Raw genomic sequence first — 20,981 nt, 5'->3', positions numbered from 1 at the left:
CCTGTTCATTACCCACAACCAGATTTGTCACCAGGGCCGTAATCAAACCTTGATGGAAATTAGAGCAAATGGATTTTGGGTCATTGGTGGGAGCAAATCAATTGCCAAATACATACACAAATGTGTACAGTGCCGAAAGCTTCGACGTTCAACCGAGGAGCAACGTATGTCAGAACTTCCCAAAGAACGTGTAGAAGTCTCAGCACCCTTCACATACTGTGGTATGGATTGCTTTGGCCCATTTATCATGAAGCAGGGCCGTAAAGAGTGCAAGAGGTATGGTATCATCCTCACTTGCTTGTCTTCCCGAGCAGTCCATATAGAAATGCTTGAAGACATGACCACAGATGCTCTCAGTAACGCTTTAAGGTGCTTCACCAGTCTCAGAGGAGCGGTTTCTCAATTACACTGTGACCAGGGCACAAACTTTGTGGGAGCCAAAAACGAGTTCAAAGAAGCACTGAAACAATGTGACTTCAAGACCCTAGAGGCATTCCTAGCAGATAAGCAGTGTGAGTTTGTATTTAATGCCCCTTCAGCTAGCCATGCAGGTGGAATCTGGGAACGACAAATTCGAACCATACGCAGTGTGTTAAACCTCATGGCTGCTCAATGTTCAGGCAGACTGGATGACGCTTCCCTCAGAACGCTGTTCTATGAGGCTATGGCCATTGTTAATAGTCGCCCACTGGTTGTTAATGGAATCGATGACCCCAGCTCTCCAGAGCCGCTGACGCCAAACCACCTCATTTTGATGAAATCCAAGGTTGCTTTACCACCTCCTGGAAAATTTGTAAAAGAGGATATGTATGCTGCAAAGAGATGGCGCAGAGTACAATATTTGACTGAACAGTTCTGGAGTAGGTGGAAGAAAGAATATCTTTTGAACGTGTCCACAAGGCAAAAATGGCATGTACCCAGGCGTAACCTAAAGGTGGATGACATAGTCATTATCAAGGAAGACACACTTCCAAGGAACCAATGGCAGTTAGGACAGAGTGGTTGAAACTACAGAATCTGTGATGGTCTAGTTGTCGAGAGTAAAGGTACGAGTAGGAGATCGTAGGCCGACAAAGAAATACGACCATTCTCTCAACCATCGGTTATTGAATGTCCTATCCAAAAGTTAGTACTTCTCATGGAAAATTAATAATTGGCAAACAGTTCATTCGGGCACTTACATCAGACATGTAACATGTTATCACAAATTCTCTCCGTTGAAACTCACCACCTGTGGTCCTTCATTGTAGACTAGAAATCATTTATGATTGTGTTGTTTTTCTTTACTTATTTTAAGTATCATAACATGATTTGGTGGGAGTGTAAATGACCACAAAGGTAATGTCAGTTACTCGTTGTGGGCGTGGCTCAATTGAAGCAGACTCACCCCAGACCATGTGTGCCGAGCACGGAGATTTACGGCACTCACTGCCTTCAGGTTTCTTCAAGTTTAATGTAAGTTTGTATGTTACTGTAACGTTTATTATGATGTTGTTTTATTTAACGCTATTTGGTGATATGTAAACACTTTACAAATCATAGTTGAGTTTTTCTTAATCGCTGCAATGTGTGTGCTATTTTTAGCTCAGATGCCGTGTGTGTGTCAGTCAAGCTAGCGATGCTAAGATCGAAGACTTCAACACGTTTTCTAATTATTGCACCCTTGGTAAGCGGAGCGAGGTATGTCATTTTGACTCATCGTATCAGTAAACAAAAGTTTAGAGAACCCTAAATGTTGACATTGTTTGTAATATTTGTTCTTTGGGAGACTAAATATTTTCACGTGCTTATGCAGCGGTGCACATTAGTCATTTTTTGTGTGTATTACCATGCTTTATTCAGAGCTTATATTCTGTATTTATGTGTAGACATGTGTGTTACTGTGATATATGTGAGTTTATTTGCACTTTGTTAAATTTGAGTGACCATTAAGCAGCAACTTTGTTCATTTTTAGTTTTCACGGTGCTTGAAGGATGCTCAAGTGTTGCTGGTCAAACTTCTGTGGATGACACCAGCAAATAAACTCACCGCACCCGTTAGAGACTCTCCTGTGAATTTTTTTGATACCAAGGGCAGCTACAGACAGTGACTCTGATCTAATGTCTGTATCAATAGATAGATGAACTTTATTGATCCCACAGTGGTTCCCAACATTCAATTGCTGGAACAGCCACTGGAAGACATAGCAATTGTGTAGGATTGCAGGAAAAAGAGACATTAGAGCATAGAAACAATAGTACTACTACTACTACTACTACTACTACTAATAATAATAATAATAATAATAATAATAATAAACCTTTGTACACAAGTACAGCATGCGAAAAAAGCACTTCCAACAGATCCACAACCTTGCGTAGTACAGTACTTAGTGTTGAGGGTAAAGTGACCAAACAACAGTGCAGCTTTGAGCCTGTCAGACCTCTACATTGCGGTACCACTGTGGGTGGATCAGTCTGCCACTGAAGAAGCTCAGAGCTCCCACAGTCTGGTGCAGTGGGTGAGAGGAACGGTCCATGATGGATGTCAGCTTGGCCAACGCCCGAGTCCAGTGGACATCCCAGGACAGAGCTTCCTCACCAGCTTCCCACCACAGATTCATAGAAGGTCCTTAATGTGGACCTGCACACTCCAGGACCTCAGTCTCCTCAGCAGGTGGAGGCCACTTTGGCCCTTCTTGTACAAAGCATCAGTGTTATTAGTCCAGTCCAGTTTATGGTTGAGGTGAACATCTACAGTAGGTACTTAGAACTGTCCACAGTCTCTATGTCTGTGCTCTTGAATCACCATCTCCTTGGTTTTACTGGTGTTTAAACACAAGTGGTTGCGCCCGCACCAGTCCATAAAGTTCTTGATGACTGACCTGTGTTCCAGCTCCTTCCCCTCAGACACACAGCCAGTCTGAGAACGTCTGGATGTGTCAGCTGTTGGTGAAGTCAGAGGTGTAGAAGGTGAAGAGAGGAAACCACCACCTCAGACACATGATGCCAGCCTATCAGCCTTGTGACATGGCTGTCTTTTGGGAGAACGACAGGGTGTTTAAGCTCTAGATCAAGGGATGACGCTTTCAGTCTGCCTCCAACACGAATAAGTCCATCATCCAGAATAGGGTCAAGGCGAACAAGAGGACTTGATCTCGGAAGACTATTTCCCTTACGAAATAGCCTTAGCTCTTGGGAGAAAGTGTCCTGCTGAACAAGCTTAATCACCACCTTGGCAGCCTCCTTACGTTCTTCAACAGTCACAAGTTCGCTTTGGTGTTCCAGCTTGCACCCTAGTCTCTTGATTCTGGCAACCACCTTAATGAGCCTTGTCCAAGTGGAAAACCGACTCAGGCGATTCAAAACATCTCTTTGCTCGCTGACCTGTGTTGCAAAGGCTTGGACTGATTTAACTTCTGGATCGCCAACAAGCAACTCAGTTGGTGGATTAGGCGCTGGGGGAACCTCCTCTTCCCACAAAAACCTAGGCCCTGAAAGCCAGGTAGTTGAAGAGATGTCCTTTGCATGAAGACCTCTAGAGGCATGATCAGCTGGGTTTTGTGTAGTGTCGACATAATGCCACTGACTTGGGTCTGTGTTGGCTCCTATCACTTGAACACGGTTGGCTACAAACACATGAAATCTTCGTGCTTCATTGTTGATGTATGCCAACACTACTTGGGAGTCAGTCCAGAAAAATTCTCTGTCAATTTTCATTTCAAGTTCAGTCTTAAGCACAGTACTTAGTTTTGCTGAAGTGACCGCAGCAGAGAGCTCCAGCCTTGGGATACTGTGGACCTTGGTAGGTGCAACTCTTGCTTTAGCCATCACAAGGTTACAATGGACTTGGTTGTTGTTATTTTTATATCTGAGGTAGGAGCATGCACCATATCCCACGTTGCTGGCATCTGAGAAGTGATGCAATTTCACTCTAATAATGTTATCTACAAGTCTTGAGGATGATAACATCTGGGTATGGTGACTTCCTTTAACCTCTGAAGACCATATTTCCACTCCTCCCACCGTGGCAGCAAGTTCTGAGGAAGTGGGTCATCCCATCCGTGATGCAGAGGGAGAGACTCTGTGGTACATTCCCCACCATGGAGTGTACCACCCCAGGAAGCCAGACAAAGTAAGAGTTGTTTTTGACTGCTCAGCAAAGTTCCGTGGTATCTCCCTAAATGACTCACTGCTCACAACGGAGGTGGAATTTCCCAGTTGAACACTTGTTCTGAGTGCTTTGGCTCTCTTTGGAACTCTCTCATCTGTAGTTCTAGTGTTCATCAAGAATGGGGAAGTGTGGTGGAAATTTTCCATAAAGAAGTAGATGAGAGAGAGTTGTCCTTTTGTGCGATTTATTGAAATAGTAAAGAAAATAAAAATAATGGGGAAAGCAAATAAAAAGCATGGATGTTGATCGTGCACATCAACAAACCAAAAACCAGCTGGGGAGATCAGTGCACACACCACGAAGGTGTGATGCAAAGAGCCCACGATCCTCAAGTTGCTTCTGCCTTTTAGCTTCTCTGTCCGACTAGGGTGGAATGTCTTTCCAACCCAATCAAATTACATGCACCATCTCCTCCCTGTCGCAGTGTGTGTGAAGATATTTACATTCTCACACCTGCATCGCTGACGTCCAACTATCTGTGAGAAAGGAGCACCGAGTCTCAACAGACAGAGACACAACTCCCCGACCTTGGGTTTGGGAGCTAGAGTTGAGAGTCTATCAGGCAGAGACAACCATTGAACAATGTAGGTGAAATATCAAATGCATACAGTAAGACAAAACATAAGATATTATTGCAGAACATAAGTCATAACTCGTATAATAACTGCATAGAAATGCATAGAAATAAGGAAGACACATAAAAATAAGAGACAATTTTTCCCATAACACTCCCCCCTTTTGATTACACATTAATCAAACCATAAAGGAATAAAAATTGTCAACATCACATTCTGTAATAATAAAAGATCCTTGCAAATGAAACAATAAGGGTATTAACTCATCAAGATTCAAAATACACCTTCACATAAAATGGAAGTAACTAAGGGACAAAAGGTTGGGAGCTGTTTTTGGTGGGTAGTTATACAAGAATAACTTCTGTATCGGCATGTGAAGAAAATGAGCCCATACCATCGTCAAAGTCATTAAGTGAGTTAGAGTTGGGGTTTTTGAACATAGTGCATTGTGTCATCTCATACGAGAGTGTTGCTGAGGTCGCACGCATGATGAGACCTCTAACCAGTGGGATAACGCAACAACCAAACAAGAGAATCACAGCCATCACAATGATAAAGGAAACAGCTGTGGACATGAGAACAGATTTCCATTTTCCAGACATTTCGTCTAGCCAATTCCAAGAGGAAGAATCTATACCAGAGTTAGCTGAGATTCTGAAGGCCGTGGAGCGCCTTCGCCACAATACCATTAGAATCAGTGTTATTCAGGATGTAAGTACAACATGCGTCTCCAAACATAACACAAACGCCTCTTTTCTCTGCTAACAACGTGTCTATGGCCATTCAATTGTAATGTAATAAAGACAATTAATGTATGATAACCATAGGTTTCCGGTGGGGTTCTGTTTCATATATTCTTAAGATAGATTTAATGCTTTCGGATCTTTAATTGTACATTTGCGTCTAGAGCGAATAGGAGATTCAGGGATTTAACCAGAATGATGATGCATATTTCCGCTTGTGTTGTCTTTCATCTGTAGATGAAGGATAGAACTAATTGTAGCAGTGAATAAAGTGATTGTGAGCAAATTAAACACCAAGTCAACTTCAGGATATTTAAACTCAGTGTTGTTGTTGTTGTGAATTTTCTCATTCAAAAGTAGTGTGTAAAGTTACAAAGAAACATCATATGCTAAAGGCAATAATCCAAGTAACATAAAATGAAGTCTAACAAAGCATGTTTACAATTGATGTCTCGTAACAATCTGCTTCTTCCTGTTGAACAGTAGCGTTAGATTGTTTCCAACCTGTGTGTTGAAGTATTGACAGCTCGTTGGGGTTCTTCAGGTTGTGATCAGCTGATCACAGAGACACTTGGGGTTCGTTATCACCGTCAGGTTTCCTCCCAATGTCGTCTGAGTCACTGTCACTCCCGTGATGTGAAGAGTCTACACGTCGTCCAGCGTTGGCAACTCAAGGCTGCTCGTGTGTGTGTTTTCTCAGGAGCGTGTGTGTAGATGTATGGTCTGATAGTGTGATTCACCGGCGCAGCTTCAGGCGGCGCTTGGCTCACACCTTTAGCTGAACGGTCAACGCAGCCTCGCCTCAGTGCGTGTGTGAGCACAGCGAGGGTCGTCCTTCTCAATTCTTTTCGTCAGTGGTGGTTTTCTCGTGTGGTGTAGATGTAGATGGAGGGTCGTCTGTTGGATTCGGGACCTTCCTGCAGTGGCTGGAGTGGATCCAAGTCGCTCTTTCTGCGATCTTCACAGCCGTGTTGGTCGTCAGAAGGACCTGGAAGGGACCTCGCCACCGTTTTGAGTCCCAATGCTTCCTCCTGAACTCCTAACGATCGCCAGTCCCCTCGTTGGATGGTGTAATAGTCCTGTCGCCTGTTTTCACCTGTTGGGAAATCTGAATTGTGGGGAAAAGGTGTTTGGGCGGCACTGCTTCCATCAGGCCCAAACCAGACTCCATGGCTACAGGTGGAACCATTCGTCTGCCAGAGTCTGCGTTCCTGTGAGGTAGAAAATGTTTAAACCACAGGGAGATGAGGAAGGAAAGGACAGAGAGAGTTTGAGAGAAAACAAGGATCAGGAGAGAAAACAGGGATCAGGAGAGGGAGGGGTTGTTGGGCAGTGACCTTCGCAGCAGCGTCTGCAGCTGCATGTCGGCACAAACAAAGTCGTCACTGATGTTGGACAGTTACAAACAGCATTAGCTGTAGGTACTGTAGCAGGACAGCGTCCAGCAAAGCAGAACCTTATCATGATGTAAGATAAGTTTGCAATCAGACTTCAAAAGCTTCCTATGCTTCCACAGAGCATCTGTAGAGTCTGTGTAGATGGTAACAGACTCTCCTTCTGCTAGTTTACTAGCTTCAGTCAACGCGATCAACTCTGCAGCCTGAGCAGAGTAGTGTCTTAGCAAAGCACTAGACTTCAAGACGACCTCTTGATAGTAATGTTCAGCATGTTGAGCAAGGTGGTGTTGCATCTAAGCCATCGGGCTGTAGAAAGATGTGATCTATTTCAAAAGAATCAAAAACAGTATGAGGACAAAAGAACAGAAGTCGTACAACCTGATTTCTCATCCACTGTTTGAGTGAAAGGTCGCGTAGGGTCAGATCAGAAAGACCCAAAGTAGGAGCCTGAAGAGCAAGCATGAGGTCAGTGAACGTTGTTCAGCCTCAGACGTCCACGTGAGACAAGAAGTGGACGATGAAGACGTCTGCATCAGAACCCTGAGTGGGGCCTCAAAGACAGTAAAGTTAGGAACGAAAGTCCTACAATAAGAACAAAAACCTAGAAAAGACATCAGCTGTTTATACGTGCACGGTTTAGGCAGGTTTCAAATTGCTTCAAATCTGTTGGGTGAGATGGATTTGCCATCAGCTGTAATTACAATGACCCAGAAAATAACCTTTGTCTGAACAAAGTGTAATTTAGACAGGCTCTCTTTGTGGCCTGTAGCATCCAATGTTTCAGTAGCTTAGTGGTGTCTGCAGTAACGCCATCTATGGCTTCCTTTAAGAGGGTGTTGTTGTTTACATGGTCTGTGGTCAGATTTAGGTGTGATGACCACTGGTTCACATCCTCTGATCGAACCTACATCATGTCTGTGTGTGAGCCACAGGGAAGCAGGGCTTCCTGTAAGGCTGAGTGTTGGGTCAGAGCGTCCTCTGAAAAATCAAAATAAAAACAAAAGCATGTAATGTGGGTAAATACGTCACATGGGGTCAGAAGTCGTTCACCAGTCTCCACCCCGTTGACATCTGATCACGAAAGGACCCACGTCCTGCATCTGTCTCCATCATGTTTTCACAGAGGGACGTGTGGAACTGTAGAATAAAAATCAAAAATCTTTTTGTTCGTTAGGAAAAGAAATCGCAAGCGCAGACCTGTGTTCATCCCAAAAGAGGGAAGTTGAGGCCAGTTTGTCAGTGTGTGTGTGTGTGTGTGTAAAATCATAAACAAGCTGTGATGCAGCCTGTGTGAGGGCCTCAGTTACAGCCCCCCCCCCAGCAGCTAATGATAAGAGCACAGCTGAGCTGAAGTTAACACCAACAAAAGAGGGATTATTTAGAATGTCTGTAGATGTAACCTGCACTCCGTCTGGAGTGGAAATCAATCAAATATCTAAACTACATGAGATCTCTTCCTAAAAATTTAACTGGGCACAAGTTTGAAAGCAAAGATGAATGTTAAGGTGTCTTGCTGTCAGATGTTGCACAAGACAGTGAAACAGTAAGTTTTTCTTTAATAGTCTGGTACGTACAGTAATTATTATTACTTCTCTCTAATAGTCGTCTTCCCTTTAATAGTCATTAATAGTCTGTTTCAGTCAGTCTCAGTCTTCCTATAGTCTGTTTTTTTGTTTCTTTTTCTACCGTCTGTTTTGTTTTCTCTATAGTCTGTTTTGTTTCCTATAGTCTTCTAGTCTGGCCAGACAAACCTATATTGTGCACAAACCCTTTTAGAAACATAGAGGATTTTATTACTGAATTTGTTGCAAGTTAAAATAGTTTGAACCCATCAGACTGTAAAGTCATGCAGCAATTGTCATTTAGCTGTTTGTCATCATTTTAAAATCACTCTGTGGGATTTTTTTAAGCAAAAAGCGATTCTTCATTGCGAGCAGATAAGCATGAACATGAATTTGAGCGTGTATCAGCTGTAAGCGTGTTTCTTCATTGCGTGTATGAATGTGTGTGTGTGTGTTTGCGGTACCGTCTTGTACGTCACGTGAAAAGGAACCGTCACCTTCCTCCTTCCCCAACCATCAGTCTGATGTGAGCGCCAGTGGGTGAAGCCTTTCAATGGGACAGTTGTTCCTCGATGACAGACCTTTCCTGGATCCTCAGATGCAGCTCTATTGGGCCGATCACGTCTGAAGCCTCTCCTGTTGTTTCAACCAGTGTCTGTGTCAGAGCACGTCTTCTCTGCTGTTGCTCTGTCCTTGTTTTCCTTTGCTGATTGTCATAAGCAGGTGTCTGTGTCAGACACACACGCTTGTAGTAGCTGGTTCATCTGATGAGCCCAGAACGTGATGGGTGCAGACGTTGTGGAGTCTGTGAGGCCTCCATGCTGTGGTCTGTGTCCTCCAGCTGCCGTGGCGTCAGAGCTTCCACCCCGTTCTGGTTGTTGGTCGGCGCTTCTTCTCCTTCGGTTCTTCTGCTGATGGTGGGAAAGGAGTCCAGATCCGGATTTACCCTCATCGCGCTCGGTTCTGCATTAGGACAGAGAGCAGAAACAATGGGAGCATTTGCTCTTGACATGACGTGTGTGTGTGGTATGTGTGTCTGTGGCAGAGTGCAAACAATTCTTCCCCAGAGTTGTTATCTCCTTTCTTTCCGTTACTCTCATCTTTTGTTTCTTTTAGGGCTTTAGTTTTGATAGTTTTGCTTTTTCAAGTATTTTCTTTTGTCTCTAATTTTTCTTTTAAGGTGCATATGTCCTTACACAAAGCGATTCTCCTTTTGAACCCATAACCAGTTTCCCACTCATGGAAATATGAAACGCACTAATAACCATATTTACTTTTTACTTTTATAATTACTTTTACTTTTGTAATGCTGCAGTCTGGTGGTGGAGACTTAGATCGCCCCGAACCCATCTTTCAGAGTCCCGGCGGTTTCCTGCCTTAGATTTTTATGTGTTCCGGCCGGAACCTTTTTTCGAAATTTCTCTTCCACGGACGTCTCCGTAGAAAGGGAACCGCTCAGATCAGCGACAGGGTTCTCGGAAGTGGTCCCTCACCGTCAGGCCCCTCTAAGACCCGGGTCCCTCGTATCTCAAAACCACTTCCCCCTGCAAACGCGCTCCGTCTTACAGAAGCCGTCTTTTATTTCCTTGTCCACACCCTTTGGACTGCGCTCAGATCTGCACACTGGTCTGTATCCTCAGTACAGACAAAACAAGCTCGGTCCCACGAGCCAACCCTTAGCAACCACCGTCTCGGCCACCAGGGCAGACTTTGACCTAATTAATTTTTTTACCCGAATATTAAATTTTTTTAATTAAAAAAAATTGTTTGGTCCTAATTATTATATTTTAGATGTTTTCAGCCACATAGTCGTTTTAGAAATATTATTCTCTCTTTTCCTAGTTATATTTTCTTTTGTCGTTGTTTTAGTCTAGTTGCGGATGTTTTAGAATTAATTGTTATTTGCCTTACTTTCCCTAAACCAAATGATCAGAGCCAAGTAAACCCGAATACCTGAAACCAATTTCAAACCCGTTTTCTTTTTTTTTCAACCAATTGAAATGTTTCAGCTAAATTAAAAATAAAAGTTCCAATCTTTTTGTTTTTTCCCGAATCAAAAGGAATCTCTCTCACCGAGCCGAGCCAAATTAGGATTTGAGTTTGAATCTGAGTTCGTGGATCTCGTCAGAGGCGATCCAGACGGGTGAGCAGTCCTCCCAGCTCTGAATGTCTGTAGAGGTTTGGAGGCTGAGCGACCCTAGTCCTCAGGACTATCGTCCCTGGTCACACCGTCCAGACGACCTGCCGCGGGATCCTGCCGACAACGCCAATTTCTGTGGTGGAAATTTTCCATAAAGAAGTAGATGAGAGAGTTGTCCTTTTGTGCGATTTATTGAAATAGTAAAGAAAATAAAAATAATGGGGAAAGCAAATAAAAAGCATGGATGTTGATCGTGCACATCAACAAACCAAAAACCAGCTGGGGAGATCATTGCACACACCACGAAGGTGTGTTGCAAAGAGCCCACGATCCTCAAGTTGCTTCTGCCTTTTAGCTTCTCTGTCCGACTAGGGTGGAATGTCTTTCCAACCCAATCAAATTACATGCACCATCTCCTCCCTGTCGCAGTGTGTGTGAAGATATTTACATTCTCACACCTGCATCGCTGACGTCCAACTATCTGTGAGAAAGGAGCACCGAGTCTCAACAGACAGAGACACAACTCCCCGACCTTGGGTTTGGGAGCTAGAGTTGAGAGTCTATCAGGCAGAGACAACCATTGAACAATGTAGGTGAAATATCAAATGCATACAGTAAGACAAAACATAAGATATTAATTGCAGAACATAAGTCATAACTCGTATAATAACTCCATAGAAATGCATAGAAATAAGGAAGACACATAAAAATAAGGAAGAGACAATTTTTCCCATAACAGGAAGCAATAGGGTTACAAGCTATCCGTGCTTCTCTCTGCATGAACTCTGTTCTGTGCAAAGCTTGGATAATCTCCCTGTTTGTCTAATTCCTCCACAATGATTCGGCTCCATCTGTAGACCAACCACTCTGGCAGTTTTCTGAGGAGTTTGTGATTTTCCTCAATCATTTAGGATGGCCAGACCCTTAACATGGGGTATAGCCTCAGCACAGCCTTGGAGGAAGTCTGCAAACTCCCTGAGTGCAAGGGGGTCATTTGCCGCTATTTTGGGCCACTTTGTGAGCTTGTCTCTAAATGCCCTTTGGATAATGAATGGACTTCCATACCCGTCTTGCAGGACTGTCCAGGCACCATTATATGCATCTTCTGTGTTTCGGTAGAAAAATCCCTTCACAGCCTTTTGTGCTTCACCTGCAAGATAACTTTTTAAGTAAAGCATTTTTTCACTAAGGCTTCTGGTCAATGAGAGTCGTGAAGGATAACTTCCAATCTAAAAACTTTAAAGGGTCCTCAGTGAAGACTGTGGGTTCTGGAACAGGCAGACGGTTTAAGGTGAGTGAGCTTGCAATTGCCTGGGCCAAGCTGACTGCATCCTGAGTTGATTGGGCTTCCAATGTTGCATGATGATGCTGAAATTCTGCAGCTTGTGGGTTTAGTGGGGTCTCTATTTTAACATTTTGGCAACTAGGTAGTATTTTGTAGTCAGACTCTTCGTTATTCTCAACACCATCAAAAATGTTGTATACTCTTACTCTTGCTGCTTCTACCTTAACCTCATTTTCTGCTTGCATTTGTCGTAACCTTAGTTGCTCATCTTCAAGTTTTGATTTCATTTCTGCCTCCCTTTGCCTAATTTCAGATAGCATTTGTGATTCTTTCATTTGTGAGACTTTCCATTTTATTTAACTTGGCTTGTTGGGCTTGTATTTGTTGCACAGCCTTTGCCTGTTCTAATTTGGCTGCAAGGTCTGCTTCTGCGTCTGCTTGTTTGGTGGAGGACCTGGAGGTGATGTTTGAGTCACTGAGCCTCGTGGTGACTCTGAAATTACTGTTTCTGTATTTGTGTTGCCAAAAACAGATCCATACTCTTTATTTAAAACCATCCTCACTCTTTCCTTTTCGAGTTGATCATTGAAGGCTTCATCTATACTCTCTAGTCGCTTACTGACAAGTTCACAAGTCTCAGCTGTCAGAGTGACACATGCATCCATTCTCTTGACAATGTCTGGAGCAGAGGTGTGGTTACGTAGAATTGTCTCATAATGCTTCTGTACAATGGCATGTCCAGCCTTAATGTCTCTTTGGCTTTTACCAAGGTCTTCTAGTGAGCAATAACTCTTCAGTCTGACTCTAATCTCTTTTGCTGTTGCCTTATTGAATGCCTTTTCAGTTTTCCTTGCTTCCTGTTCATGCATCTCCTGACCCTTCTCTGTTAAGCGTCGCTCACGAGAGCTGGACCTGACCTGTTGCGCTTCCAGGAGTTTGTCTGTTTCCACAGGCGTTAACATTTTGTTTGTACGTCTGCAGTGCGACGTTAATTATAAAACTTGAGTGTTTTATGTCTGGACTCAAAGTAGTTGAGAGATGGTTTTAACTTATTGTTAACACTATGTCACAACTCACATCAGACATTTACACTTAATGGACACCCAAGATTAGCAATCACACAGTGTAAACTCAAATAAAGATAACAGACGTTTGGGCCTCAGACCTTTGGATCTAATAGGATGTTGCTGATCTAAGATACACTATTACTTTGCAAGACTCAAATTATTTAGGCTTTAATCCTGATACTCATTACTCGTATAACTTACTTTGGATTGCCTTACTGAATTAGATGAGCAGGTGTAAATGTTCTTATCTTGTGTTTTTCTGCGTTGCTTTATACACAAGTGTGCCAAAGTTTCTCACTGCAGCTGTAGCATCCACGCAGCATGTTGTAGAATCTTGCTTCCGTGGCAGATGAAGCTGCTCGTAGAAGACAGGTGGATAGCTCAGATGTAGCGACGAGTTTTCACTGTAGCTGCCCTTGGTATCAAAAAAATTCACAGGAGAGTCTCTAACGGGTGCGGTGAGTTTACTTGCTGGTGTCATCCACAGAAGTTTGTCCAGCAACACTTGAGCATCCTTCAAGCACCGTGAAAACTAAAAATGAACGATACGATGAGTCAAAATGACATACCTCGCTCCGCTTACCAAGGGTGCAATAATTAGAAAACGTGTTGAAGTCTTCGATCTTAGCATCGCTAGCTTGACTGACACACACACGGCATCTGAGCTAAAAATAGCACATGCATGCAAGCGAGGTAAGAAAAACTCAACTATGATTTGTAAAGTGTTTACATATTACCAAATAGCGTTAAATAAAACAACATAATAAACGTTACAGTAACATACAAACTTACATTCAACTTGAAGAAACCTGAAGGCAGAGTCTGCCGTAAATCTCCGTGCTCGGCACACATGGTCTGGGGTGAGTCTGCTTCAATTGAGCCACGCCCACAACGAGTAACTGACATTACCTTTGTGGTCATTTACACTGTCCATCATTTGTGCAGCAGCTCAACATCAACTGCTTTAACATCACTGTCATTCATTGAAACTATTCCAACATTAACAATGACTTTGTTTCTGAACATGAGGTTCAGGAAACGTAGATGTGGTGACAAACACAGAGGGAGAGTGAGGGAGGAACTACTTTCTCTGTGCTCACTTCCTGTTCAGGGGGAAACATTTAACGCTGCACATGATTGACAGGTGTCAGTGCTCTGAGTCCAACATGGCTGACGTTGAGTCGCTGACTCCCTGATGTCACTAAATGCTCAATGGTCTCTGTTCGAGAGTTAAATTGATCAAAAATAGATACAATTTAAAGGTTCACTTTGATTCTGATTAATGATACTCAGATTATGTTGCTGCACAAAACATTTAGACTCTAGTCTCTATGAATCCTCCCTAACAGACAACGACAAAGTCAGTTTTTAGTCACTTCATTCTAAGGACACAAGAACAGTTGTAGTGTTTAACAGGATCAGAGGCAGAAAAAGGTTCAACTTTATCACCAGTGACGTCACCAATGTCTCAACACGGAGCAACTAGTGATGACGATGAGCTCAGTGAGCAGCTCATTAAAAACCAAAGAAGAAATCATGGTTCTAGTTCATCACTTAAATCCTGCATCACAGAGAAAAAGACAGAAATGAAGCAAGTTACAAACTACTCACCAACAACAAGATGAACGGTGAAGGTTTGATGAAGATTTGGTAAATTACAGGTGTAGAATCCACTGTCAGACACTTTAGTATCTCTGATGGTTATGGAGGCGTCACCGTTCTTCAGGTCATGATCAAAATGAGACACGACCTTTGAACTGATCATCTTGACCTGATAACGGTCCAAGTTCATACAGGTAAACGTCCTTCTTTCCATCTTTCTTCCACTCAAACTCAATGTTCTTGTTCATGTAACAGGGCAGAGTCACTTCATCCCTTTCTGTCACTGATGATCTCTGGAACTGGAAAATTAAAACCTTTTTTAAAAATAATTAAGATTTATTAGTAGTGACTAATATCTAAGTGTAAAGTGGTGCAAACTAAATTGTATGTAAGAGTTTTATACTTTTATTTTTCTAATGGTCAAACAAAACACATTTGTACCAATGGACGACTAGTGAAAAACATTGTTCTCACAAAAACAGCATTTTCCTGGTCAAACTGATTGAACCAGATTGTAGAACTGTGGTTTAAGTACAGAACAGGAAATGACATCAACTCAGAGTTGTTCTCGTTTAGTGTCGTTTAATTTCTGCCTTAGCCGAGACGTCACCACAAATGTATTAAAATACAACAGTTGTAGAACCATTCACATTGTTGTTCTACGTAGAAACAGCCTGTCTCTGCTGCCACAAACACATGGAGCAGATGGTTTTTCATGTTATGAAGCAGCTGTAGTCAGACACGCTGCAATGAGAGACGATGCTACTGCGGTCAAATGAGGCGCTGTTCACATCAGCCGTCGCAATAGTTGAAGTGCGCAATTCATGCGATACTTACGGTAACAGTGTTGCAATTGCAGAGAACCGAGACATTCACTCTAATGAACAACAGAGATGATGTTAGAGCTAAAGTCCTAATGAAACATACTGTAAACTGCAAAATATCAGAGGTGATGGAATTTACTGTGTATGTTTACAAAGACTCACTGATGAAATGTATAAACACACAATTGGCCTCTATTCTAAAACTTGGCTTTGAATAAAATGAGTTCCTCAAAAGTAGTAGAACATTATTCCTTCACAGTACTACTTAGTACTTCATGGACTACTACCACAGCAAATATGAACTTACAGTAACAGCTTGTGCTGCCGGTTTGAAAGGAACCATCTCAATAGGCTCAGCCACACCCCAACACGCACACCCTCCCATCACCAGACCCCCTGCCGGCACCCGAGGTTCGTGAAGGAGATGTCTGTCGCCTCCATCACAGGCAGAACACCAGAAAAGGCTCCAGGACCTGACGGCACGTCCCCAACCTGCCTCAGAGTCTGCTGAGCATCCGGCACTGATCTTCACCCAGATCTTCAACCGGACTCTGCATCTGTCTACAGCGTCCAACTGCTTCAGACCGTCCACCATCGTGCTCCTCCCTAAGAAGTCCTCCATCAGCAGCCTGAACGACTACAGGCCTGTCAACCTCACGTCTGTGGTCATGAACATATGTCAGGATCCTGTTCATGGACTTCAGCTCTGCCTTTAATACTATCACCCCTGGAATACTCCACCATAAACTGAAGCTCATTGGGACTGAGCCTCCTTCTCTTAAGCACCTGTACCGGTCCACACTCAGGAAACGGGCTGTCAGCATCACTGCCGACCACACGCCCTGCACATGTAATGGGAAAAATGTGCCTTTGTGCTATTTCTTATCCAACACAGTCGTCATGTGCTGGTTAGGGGCAATACTGAACATTCTTACACAAACAAATAATCTCTTGTGCTGACGTACATCAAGTCTAAACATCTGATGTTCCATTTGACTGACTAATAATTTATGATATATGTTTGTCTTTTACACCCGGACTCTGGCTCCATCCTATCTGACTCCCCACCAGACCCAAGGCTGTTAAAGCCAATGCATCTTGTCTTGGAAGCTCGGTGTTCCTTCCTTTGGATAACAAGACATGACGATGCAGAAGTGAGAAAGCAAACATTCTCACTCACAGCGAGATAAAGTGGCACAAACAGTTCCATTGGTGCAGAGAGACATTCCACCAGAGCCAGAGAAATGGGTTAAAAGGCAGAAGCAACGTGAGGATCGTGGGCTCTTTGCATCACACCTTCGTGGTGTGTGCACTGATCTCCAGCTGGTTTTTGGTTTGTTGATGTGCACGATCAACATCCATGCTTTTTATTTGCTTTCCCCATTATTTTTATTTTCTTTTATTTTTCATAATAAATCACACAAAAGACAACTCTCTCACCTGCCTCTATGGGAAGTTTTCACCACACACACAAACTATCTAAGCTCCTCCCCTCTGGCAGGCGTCACAGAGCCATAACCACCAGAACCAGCAGAACCAGCAGAACCAGCAGACAGGGGTGCCACTAACAGTTGTGGACCCTATGAAAAAAATTTGAGGTTGGAATGTACAGTATAGAAAGAGTCCTGGCTACTGCTGTTTAACCAATAATGCTGGTGCAGTTGGTTAGGGTTTAATGTTAGTAATACCAAGCTTGTAAATTAAAATCTTGCTGCAAGATTAGTTATTTGTTTTGACAACAACGTATCAGTATTCAGTCATAAAGTGGTTGGAGTGAGCGCTCTTACCGCTCTCGTCAAATAGCGCATCTTTGACGTATCTTCCGTTTGTTAGCTAGCTTTAACAGTGAGAAGGAGTAACGGCAGCAGCTCACGTTCTTCAGCGTGTAATTTAATGCAAGAAACGAACGCCTCGTGAGGACATTTTGTGTTTGCTGGTTGTGTAGCAGCACATGGTGCACGCGCTGCGAGGACGGTACACAGAGTCTGAGCTATGAAAGTAGCGCTAACATTATACTGCAAATGAAGATCCGTGAATAAACAAAGCGTTCTTTAATCATTTGTGGACGTTATTGTGGTTTCTGCTTTGTTAAACTCTTCTTTTCGTTTCTGGGGGATGTATTCATGCTTCGTTGTCTGCGAGGACGCTGCTGCTTCATTGACATCTGTCACTCAGTAGCGTCAGGATCCACGGACGGACAGAACCATGCAGTAAATAGGAGGAGGTGGAATGTGTTCTGATAATTTGAGGAACTCATTTCATGAGAGGCCAAAATCCAGCCATTCAAATCAAGGCTGTTTACTGTAGGAAAACGTAGTAATGGATTATTCCAAAAACAATGCAGTAAAATAAGCAGTACTAAGTAGTACTGTGAAGGAATAATGTTCTAATACCTTGAAAACCCCATTTTATTCAAAGCCAAGTGTTAGAATAGAGGTAAATTGTGTTTTTATACATTTGATCAGTGAGTCTTTGCAAACATACACAGTAAATTCCATAATTTCTGATATTTTGCAGTTTACAGTATTTTTTTAGGACTTTAGCTCTAATATCATCTCCGTTGTTAACTAGAGTGAGTCCTCGGCTCATCTTTGCGATCGCAACACTGTTACCGTAAGTATCGCGCGAATCGCGCACTTCAACTACAGCGACGGCTGATTTGACCCCGGAAAAGCGAACAGCGGCTCATTTGACCGCAGTACGATGCTCCACGTACAGAAAACGACTGTGTTGACTGAATAAAAGCACAACATGAACTGCTGCTGTTCATGTGTTCATCATGTCGGAGTCTCAGAGCTTCACCTACTTTAATGAGACAACGCCCTGAACGGACGTCGAATAAAAGCATGAACGGATGAACTGAGACTCATTCATTCACATTATTAAGCATTAACATATAAACACAGACTCTTTATTTCACCCACAGATAAACAGTCTCCTGTTTTACGTCGTTTATATCTCATTATATTCGGTTCCTTCTCTTCAGCTCATAATAAACTTTTCTCACCGTTTCCGTCAGAAAACGTTGATCCAGTCAAAGTCAGGAGACAGAGACTCAGAGGAAGCAGCTGCATGTTGACGGACTCCTCTGATTAACGATCACAACCATCGATTGAACCAACAAAACACACGAGAACCCTTACCTGCGTTAACTGTGACCAGGTCACTGTTGTCATACTGACAAAAAATGTGACTAATAAATGATACAAAAAATATAATAGAAACAGGGAAAATAGAACAAACTGAAGAGTCATATGACTATACCTGAACAGGAGAAAAGAATAGAAAACAGAAGTTCAGCTTCACTGCAGTTAAAAGAAAAAACTTAAAAAGACTCAGTCCACACACTGATCTACTCACAAAAACACAAACACCAACAACACAGCAAACGGAGACTGGAGGTTTGAGCTGCCAGGAACCAGTTTATGACATTTAGCCACAGCTGCAGTTTGTGACTAGAACTGGTTTAAAGCTAAAACACTGCAAAGAAACGGACCAGAACAAACAACACCAAAGTCACAGACTGATCAGAGATCAGCACTGAATGATTCCAGAACCATCCTGTTAATGTCACAGTATCATGTATAGAACCACAGAACCACGTCATCACTTGTGGACATCATCGGTCCAACGCTGAGCAGAGATCAGAGTAAAGCTCCTTAATGTGACCAGCAGATGGAGCTGAACTACAGTCGCTCACATTATGTCTCAGTCTGATGCAGCAACACAAACTCACAAACATGTGACTTAAAGGTCCATGCACATGCAAAATTCCCTTTTTGGACATTCTGGTACGTTTATTTGACTCCCTGGGTCACATTAAGACACTCCTGGTGTGTTAGAAGTACGCCCCCTACTTATTTCACATTTTTGAGAGTTTATCCAATCAGGTTCAAGAACCAACGTTTCAAATTTGGCGGACTGGATACGTCTGCATTCGCGCTGACCAATCACAGAACCAAATTCGCCCCCCCCCCCCCAGACAAACCTGGACCCCTAAATGTACCTGAAACATTTCGTTTTAGTCACTCCAGTCACAGACAAAAGAAGAAGTCACTCACTGTGCAGTCTACCATAGGAGGCGGCGCTAATGCACCTTTCAGTTGGTTGCCACCCGCCATTTAAAAGACAAAAGAAGAAGAAGTCACTCAGGTCGAAGAAGCGCCCACTTGCTGCTTCCCCAAACGTAAGTACATGCTTGATTCTTATTTGATGTATGTACTCCAGAAGTTTCTCTGTTTATAATGTAGCTTCCCTCCTGTGTAAGGAAAGCTAATTGCTAGAACCTTTGAATCTAACAGCTACAGCTACAGAGAGAGACAGTGTTGCAAGGTGCTGACACACAATTTGGATGAGTCCAAGCCTCTCCAGCATTTGTCCGGTTCGAATCGTGTATTATATGGTACTGAGGTCATTCACTCAGCTCACATTATAGCTGCTAGCGCGATGGTAGCGCAGCGTTAGCGGCTAGCGCTAGTAAGTTGAAAGTCAGCTGTGTTTCTAATTACTACCGAGCCTGTCGTGTGTATGTTGTAGCCCGAGTAGACCCGTGAATTTGGGTTATTGTAAGTTCTATCTAAGTCTTACATGTGTTGTTGCTTGTCTAGTCAGCTACTTTAGATGTAAACGTGAGATGTTTTTTTATACAGGCTGACGCATGCCAGTTACCGAAACGCGAGGAGGTTGCTTCTCAAACTGACACGCGGATACCTTGTAGAAGAGTAGAAGAGTGCTCACCTCAGGAGCAAAGGTATGTACATTTAACAGCAGTATAATCATTTGTTGGCCAATATGCAGAGATTTTGCATTTCACATTTCAGTAGTTGTAGTATTCATAATCTGATCTATATTATTGTCTATGTATTTAGTCTGTATGCAATTGGTCAACTTATTTTGATATTTTAGTCTGTTGATGGGTAATTTGTAACTCTAGTGTTATGGTGCAGATTATGTGGAAAATGTGATGGAGACCATCTTCATAAAGTTCTGCTGGACTCAGGTTGTTCTATGGAGGACCTTGTAAACATCCCTGTCCCACCGACCCTCTGAGCAGAATTTGAGCAACCTGACAGAAAGGAGGTCATTAATGTCATGCTAAGATTTAACAAACCAGCACTATAAAATAAGTTGAAAACGTGTTTGCTCCAAACACCATTAAAACTGATCTAACTACTGTAATGGAAAAATTGTACTTTAATGCTTCTTGTGTTCATTTCTGACTCTGTATAGCGACCATGCATTCTGTACTTGTTGATTAGATCCAGAACTGAACATTCTCAGACAGACAATCTATCTCCCTCTCAAGGTGACCGATTGTTCATGGCCTGAGTCTGCCTTTTAACCCTGGGCTCTGGCTCCTTTCTATCTGATGCCTCACCAGACCCAAGGCTGTAGCCTTGTGTATTCCCTGTGTAATGTGAACATCTTCACCCACAGTGTGATAAGGAGATTCCACCAGGTTCCGGGAGAGGGGTTAAAAGGCAGAAGCAACTTGAGGATCGTGGGCTCTTTGCATCACACCTTCGTGGTGTGTGCACTGATCTCCCCAGCTGTTTTTTTGTTTGTTGATGTGCACGATCAACATCCATGCTTTTTGTTTGCTTTCCCTATTATTTTTATTTTCTTTATTATTT

At 42.9% G+C, this 20,981-nt stretch overlaps 2 long non-coding RNA genes across 4 annotated transcripts; one reads left to right on the top strand and one right to left on the bottom strand.

Moving 5' to 3' along the window:
- The first annotated feature begins 1,061 nt into the window (after window positions 1-1,061).
- LOC121202075 (uncharacterized) lies at window positions 1,062-2,040 on the top strand. Its single transcript, XR_005897380.2, has 2 exons — window positions 1,062-1,455; window positions 1,585-2,040. It is a non-coding gene; the product is annotated as an uncharacterized LOC121202075 (long non-coding RNA).
- Window positions 2,041-4,320: 2,280 nt separating this feature from the next.
- LOC114850974 (uncharacterized) lies at window positions 4,321-14,481 on the bottom strand. 3 transcript variants are annotated; one of them, XR_008693976.1, is made up of 3 exons: window positions 13,492-14,481; window positions 13,124-13,454; window positions 4,321-9,393 (listed from the first exon to the last, which is right to left on the bottom strand). It is a non-coding gene; the product is annotated as an uncharacterized LOC114850974 (long non-coding RNA). The 3 variants fall into 3 exon arrangements; XR_008693977.1 differs by lacking the exon at window positions 4,321-9,393 and adding an exon at window positions 9,441-11,720; XR_003784965.3 differs by lacking the exon at window positions 4,321-9,393 and having other exon boundaries at window positions 13,191-13,454; window positions 13,715-14,481.
- Between the last annotated feature and the right edge of the window lie 6,500 nt (window positions 14,482-20,981).

Source organism: Betta splendens, unplaced genomic scaffold (genome assembly GCF_900634795.4).
Source record: "Betta splendens unplaced genomic scaffold, fBetSpl5.4 scaffold_35, whole genome shotgun sequence".
NCBI classification, from domain to species: domain Eukaryota; kingdom Metazoa; phylum Chordata; class Actinopteri; order Anabantiformes; family Osphronemidae; genus Betta; species Betta splendens.
Note: the sequence above shows the minus strand (reverse complement) of the source record. Positions and strands in the feature narration are given on the sequence as shown.